This window comes from Dromiciops gliroides, chromosome 1 (genome assembly GCF_019393635.1).
Source record: "Dromiciops gliroides isolate mDroGli1 chromosome 1, mDroGli1.pri, whole genome shotgun sequence".
Classification (NCBI taxonomy): Eukaryota; Metazoa; Chordata; class Mammalia; order Microbiotheria; family Microbiotheriidae; genus Dromiciops; species Dromiciops gliroides.
In genome coordinates this window covers 331,309,472-331,316,484 of record NC_057861.1, presented here as the reverse complement: position 1 = coordinate 331,316,484, position 7,013 = coordinate 331,309,472, and the positions used below count along the sequence as shown (strand labels likewise).

Below are 7,013 nucleotides of genomic sequence, written 5' to 3'. Positions count from 1 at the left end.
TGGTCTTTCTACTTTGAAATTATGTTTCCAGTATAGGAAAATTAGTCTTCAGCACACTGCCCCAAGAACAAAGATGCTTACTTATTTATAATCAACCCATTTAATAAAATATGTCAATGTTGTTGTTGACATTGGGGGGCATATTGAGTTCCAAGTAGAGCTATTCATTTTTTTTTCTTTTCTTGGATGATATGAAAATATTTAATAACATAATATACTTCTCATTGATCTCTAGCTAAATTTCACCTTCCTGATTTGGGTGGAGAAAGGGGAGATATCCAGTTTGTCATATGACTGATTATAGACAAATATCAGCGAATGACTAAAGGCTCATCTGCAATCAGAAAGCTTCCTAGAACATCATAAGATTCAGAACTAGAAGAGACCTTGGGGAATATCTAATCTAACCCCTTCATTTTATAATAAGAAAAGAAAGGCTGAGAACCTGGGAAAGTAAGATCATTGCAGCTAGGTGGCATAATGAATAGAGAACTGGATTGCATTTAGGAAGACCTGAGTTTAAAGCTTCACTCAGATACTTACTAGCTGTGTAATCCTGGGATAGTCTTTAGACTTCTCTGAGTCTTAGTCTCCTTATCTATAAAATGGACATAATAATAGCACCTACATCACAAGGTTCTTCTGAGGCTCGAATGAGATAATGAATGTAAAGAAATTCCCAAAACTTATTTGTGTTATTATAGCTAGCAAATAGCAGGGTTAGTATTCAAATCTTATTCCTTGCTTTGAAATCGGTATTTTTTTTCCCAGTATGATCAAATGAATTCTGATCCCTTTATCTCCAGTTTCCTGCATCAACTTATCAAAATAATCATAGCCCATCTCTCTCTTATCTTTAATTTCCCCCTATTTACTGAGTTCAATCAGTCAATCTTTTTTTTTTTTTGATGGGGCAATGAGGGTTAAGTGACTTGCCTGGGGTCACACAGCTAGTAAGTGTCAAGTGTCTTAAGGCCAGATTTTAACTCAGGTCCTCCTGAATCCAGGGGCAGTGCTTTACCCACTTCGCCACCTAGCTGCCCCCTAGTCAATCATTTTTTTTTTTTTATCCTTTGGCTTTTTATTTGGAAAATGCAGGGAAAAAAATTCACTGGAGCCTCAGACAGGCTTAGGGGGCTGGGGATCAGAAGGGGGTCGTCTTCTGACATCATCCAGGCCCCCATCTGTGGCCCTCTAAGGCTGATGAGAAACGGAGTGTGGCACTCCCTGACCACAAGCCTGGAGAACTATATTGCACTTGGAATCTTTGGCTGGGAGGTGGACGGAGAAGGGGGAGGGGATGGGAAGTACTGTGAGATCTGGAGAGGGGGAAGGGTGGTTCAAAGGGTAGGCAGGGCCTGATCTGGCTTTCCAGTCACACAGGAAGCATCCACTCGTGGGTGCTGTCTCCATACTGGATGTAACACAGTTCCTTCTGGAATCTGTGGATGAGGTCAGGCCCATTTTCCATGGTGGGAATGTGAAGGTGCTCACCCTGGTAAAGAATTTGATGCACAGGGCACACACACCTGGCAAGCTGTGCCTGAGCCGAAGATCTCCCACACGCCCCTCCTGAAGGGCCAACAGCAATTCATCCATGCGCACCTCCCTCTCTGACACTCGGAACTTCCCCCACGTCCGGGCCAAGTCGAGCAAGCTCCACCGAATCACCCCCGGGAGAATGATTCCATCCAGTGTGTTGGTCACTAACTCCAGCACGCCATCTCTGTGGGTCCAGAAGATGAAGATGTTCAGTGAGCTGGTGGTCTGGGCCGTAGAGCCACAAGACTTGCTCACAGCCCTCTCAGTGAGCAACCTGCTGCACGAACACCGTCGGCCCATAATTCCCTCCCAGTTTACAGTCACCAACCCCACCGGCCCAGGCCCGGACAAAGCGAGGGTCAGCCAGTAGTGAGTCGGACCTTAAGGAGTCTCCGGAGAAGTTACGAGCCGTCAGGACACAAGATGACATACAGCAGGGCTCTCAGTAGGGGGTGGTCACCCAGACACGCCTTGCTGCCGATGAAGGTGGGCCGGATGAAGAAGCTAGCCTTCTTTTGCTCCCCATTAGGCATCCACTCCTCGTCGATCTCCACCAGGCGGCGGATACATTCCAAAAGTTCTATCTTGTCAAAGGTCTGGAGGCAGAGCCGCAAGGTTGAGCGCAACATGCGATCCAGGTGGAGCCAGGGGCGGAAGAGGCGTACACGTTGGTCCTTGCCCGGAAAAGCCTTCATGCCTTTGAAGAGTTCTATGCTGTAGTGAAGGGCGGAGCATGCTGGGTGTAGCATGTGGCTGCGGAAAGGGTGGATGCAAGACACAGCCCAGCCATCCTCGCAGCTCCACTCCACAGTCAGCATGTGGTCTGTGAACCGCTTCCCAAACAACAGGGGGTCCCCGCTGTCCGGCTTCCTCTGTGGCGTCTGGCTTAGCTCCACCTGTAATTGGGAGGCCTTGAAGCTGCTGGCCAAACACCTCTGGGAGGCCCAAAGGCGACGAGGCACCGGACAGAGATTTCTGGCCAAGATCTGCTCCAGGCCCACCGCTGCCATGGTCGGTGCCCCCCAGATTAGTGGGTCCGCCCGGCCCCTTTACCCTCCACCCCCCCCCCCCCAGGCCACCCAGCCGCCACCCCTGGCTAGCGGCACGCCCGCCTCCAGCCAGCCAATCAGAGGGCGCCCCGCGGCCCCTGCCCCCCGGGGCCTGTACCTAGTCTTTTTTTTTTTTTAAATATTGAGTGCCTACTATGTGCTAGGCAATGTGCTAAGATCTGGGGATACAAAAAGAGGGGAAGAACAGTTCCTACCCTCAAGGATGTTACAATCTAATGGTAGAGACAACATGCAAGTAAATATTTGCAAAACAAACAGGGTAAATAGGAAATAATTAACAGATATAAGACACTAGAATTAAGAGGGGTTAAGGAAGTTTTATAGTAAAAGAAGTGATTATACTTGGGAAATAAAAGACGTTAGAGAGGTCAGTAGGCAGAACAGAGGAGGGAGAGTCTTGAAAGATGGAGTACCTTCTTCATAGAATTGCCAGAAGGCCAGTGTCACTGTATCAAAGAGTATTTGTCAAGGAGAAAGACTTAAAAAAAAAAAAAAATGAAACGGCAGAGGGCACTAGGTTATGAAGGGCTTTCTATGCCAAACAGACTATTTTGTATTTGATCCAGGAGCCAATAGGGAGCCCCTGAAGTTTATTAAGTAGGAGTGTGACATGGTCAGACCTGAACTTCTAGGAAAATAAATTTGGTGGGTCCATCTATTATTCTAGAGAATAATTTGGAACTATGCTCAAAGGGTTATAAAACTGCATACCCTTTCCTAAGGAATATCACTACTAAGTCTGTATCCCAAAGAGATCAAAGAAAAAGGAAAAGGGTGAATATGCATAAATATATTTATATCAGCTCTATTTGTGGTGGTAAAGAATTAGGAATCGAGGGGATGCTCATCAATTGGGGAATGGCTGAATAAGTTGTGGCTGGACTATTATTGTGTTATAAGAAATGCTGAATGGGAGTGGTTTCAGAAAACCATGGCAAGACCCACGTGAACCAATGTAAAGTGAAGTAAGAACCAGGAAATCATTGTGCATAGTAACAACAATGATATAAGGATTTGTGAAAGACTTGGCTACTCTGATCAATACAATGGTCCAAGACAATTCCAAATGATGAAAAAAAAATGATATTCTGCTCCAGAGGTGGGGAAAACAAACAAACAAACAAACGAAAAAAACTAATGGACTCTGAGTCCAATAGCTAATATGGAAATATTTTGTGCATCACTTTACATGTATAATCATATTTCTTTCCTTCTCAGGCAGTAGAGAATGGGAAGGAGAGAATTTGGAATTCAAAAATTTTAAAGAAATGAAGGTTATGGGGGGGCAGCTAGGTGGCACAGTGGATAAAACACCAGCCCTGGATTCAGGAGGACCTGAGTTCAAATCCGATCTCAGACATTGACACCTATTAGCTGTTTGACCTTGGGCAAGTCACTTAACCCCCATTGCCCTGCAAAATAACCCCAAACAAATAAAAAAGAAATTAATGTTGAAAATAAATATTTTTAAAAGATTCACTTGTATTATTGTGATAGTACTATTGCAATTACAATTTATTGCAATAAACTAATCGGTTTCCCATTTCTGAAAAGAAAAGAAAAATCACTTTAGTTCTTGAATGCAGAATCCATTAGAATAGAGAGAAATTTGAGACAGGCAGACCCACCAGCAAACTATAACACTATTTTAGATTTGAGGTGATAAGAGCCTATACTAGAATGGTAGAAGTGTCAAAAGCGATTAAAGGGGAATGTTCAAGAGATGTTCCAAAGGTGAGCTTTTCCCCTCCACCGACAAACATGCTCAAGTATCTACTTGACCTGACCTTTAAATTATGGTCTTATATCTCTCTTAGCTTTCACAATTACCTACATATTTTGTCTTCAATTTCCTCTCACTAATTTTTTGACCTCTACCAATTTGGCTTCCAAATCCATCCTTTTGCTCTCTCCAAGACTCTTTTTCTCCAACCTCCTTGCAGCATTTGGCATTGTTAACTCCTCTTTCCTCCTGAATATTCTCTCCTTCATGGGTTTTTATGACATTATTTTTTTCCATATTTCTCCTGTCTTCCTCTTTAATGCTTCTCAGTGTCCTTGATTAGCCCAGTCATCATGGCTATCTGCTAAAATTTTTCCATAGACCATCCATCTTCTCTCTCTAAACTTTTTGTCTTGAAAATCTTATTAGCCCTGTCTCATGGATTCAAATATCATCTCCATGTAGATGGCTATTAGATCTCCATATTCATCCCTAATCTCTTTCTTGCATCTTGATCTCTCATCACCAACAGTCTGTTAGACATTTCCAGCTGTGGTATTACCTAGGCACCTCAAATTCATATGTCCAAATTAGAATTCCAAAACTTGCACCTCTTCCTGACATCTCCTAACCAAGTTTCATAATCAGTCACCCTCAACACTTCCCTTTCCTTCATTCCTCACAACCCAATTGATTGTTTTATCAATTCTTATTCTATGATATCGCTTGAACCCACTTTTTTCCCCACTCATATCATAACTAGAAAAGTATAGGCTCCTTTCGCCTCTTACTGCACTATTGAGACAATTTCTCAGTCTTCCTTTATTTTCTCTTCTCTTCTATTCCTCTTCCACTCACTTTTCCAATTAATATTTTTTTTAAACTGAGATATGCCCATGGACTCCCTTTCCAAAAAGTTCCTGTTGGTCTCTGTTGCCTCTTAGATACAAACTCCTTGATTTGATATTTTGAACCATTTATAATCTAGCTCTAGTCTCTATTTTAAAAAAATATATTATAGGGCAGCTAGGTGGCACAGTGGATAGAGCAATGGCCCTGTATTCAGGAGGACCTGAGCTCAAATACGGCATCAGACACTTAACACTTACTAGCTGTGTGACCCTCAGCAAGTCACTTAACCCCAGTTGCCTCACACGCACACAAAAAAATGTATTATATATTATTGGCCTTCATGCACTCAATGTTGTAGTCAAATTGGCCCACTTCCTGTTCGTAATACTTAATGCTCTACTACTCATCTCCATTCCATTGTACCATTTGTCCTCAATGTACTCCCTCCATACCCCGACTTTTAGAATGCTTAGCTTCCTTCAGAACTCAATATTAACTTCCTCCAGAAGGCCTTTGTTGAAACTCCTCATATTGTCTCCAAACTGCTTTGTGTGTGTATGTATATATGCATACATATATCCATATATGGATATATAAAATTACATACACACATATATATGTAGGTAAGTTCCTTGAGATAAGTGGCTTTTTCATATTTGTCTCTGTATCTTTTCTGCTTAGTCAAGGACCTGACATGATAAATGAATGAATACAGATTGATTGTAGAATTGGGAATCAGTACACTGCAATTTTAGTCCTGTTTTCTACACTTATTTCTCTTATACCCTTACCCAAATCACTTTAATCAAATCTCCAATCCTCAGATTCCTCATATGTTGAGTAGAAATGATGATATCTTTCCTGTCTATGTGCTGTGAATACTGTGAGTATCTTACACAATGATATATGTGAATATAGTATTAGACACCTAAGGTATTCTTACTAAAGGAAATTGATGGACAATTCACCTTGAGCCCTTCAGGTGGTTTCTTCAGGCTTCCAAAATACATTCTGGGCCTAGGCTCTACCTTTGAACAGGTACAAAGAACTAACTGGTGGGAGGCCAGTTTGTGAGTTTAAAAATTGAATGTTAAAATGACCAGCAGAAGATAGAGCACTGTATCCTCTTCCTGATTCTTGAATGACTCAACCCATCATTTTTAAACTTTTCATCTCTATTTCTTGCTCTCTGCATCTCCCATGTAATACCCTCTAAGTCAGGCCACATTCTTGCTCCTGGACAAATTTTGAGAAAGAGCCCAAACTGGCTTGATCACCCTACACCTTCCAAACTGCTCTTTGAAAGCATGGCCACACATCCTTCAGCTCTCTGTCCCCAAAGATGCAGTACCATCTTCAGCTTATAGATAAGTATAGGCTATACTCCTACCTCTTACCTGTGTGACCTTGGAGAAGTCACTTAAATTCTTTGGTTTAACTGAGGGAAGAATGTAAAAAAGAACACGTTGGAGTAGATGACCACTTAAGTTTCATCTAGCTCTAGATTTAAGATGCTATGGTATTCCATGGCCAGCTAGGTCATGCAGTAAATAGAGTGCCAGGCCTCAAGTTAGGAAGACCTGAGTTCAAATATGACCTGAGACATTTACTGACTGACACTGGGTAAGTCCTTTAATCCTGTTTGATTCTGTTTCCTTATCTGTAAAATGAGCTGTAGAAAGAAATGGCAAAGCACTCTAAGTATCCTAACCAAGAAAACCCCAAATGTACTCACAAAGAGTCAGACATGACTGACAAAAATTATGTTCTTGACTCAAAAATTTTTTCACTTTTTGCTGCTGGATAGAATGTTGTGTAAAACAGAA

The 7,013-nt window shown here is 42.2% G+C and overlaps 1 pseudogene; it reads right to left on the bottom strand.

Moving 5' to 3' along the window:
• Positions 1–1,375: 1,375 nt before the first annotated feature.
• Positions 1,376–2,552, bottom strand: LOC122736300 (annotated as a pseudogene).
• Positions 2,553–7,013: the final 4,461 nt, after the last annotated feature.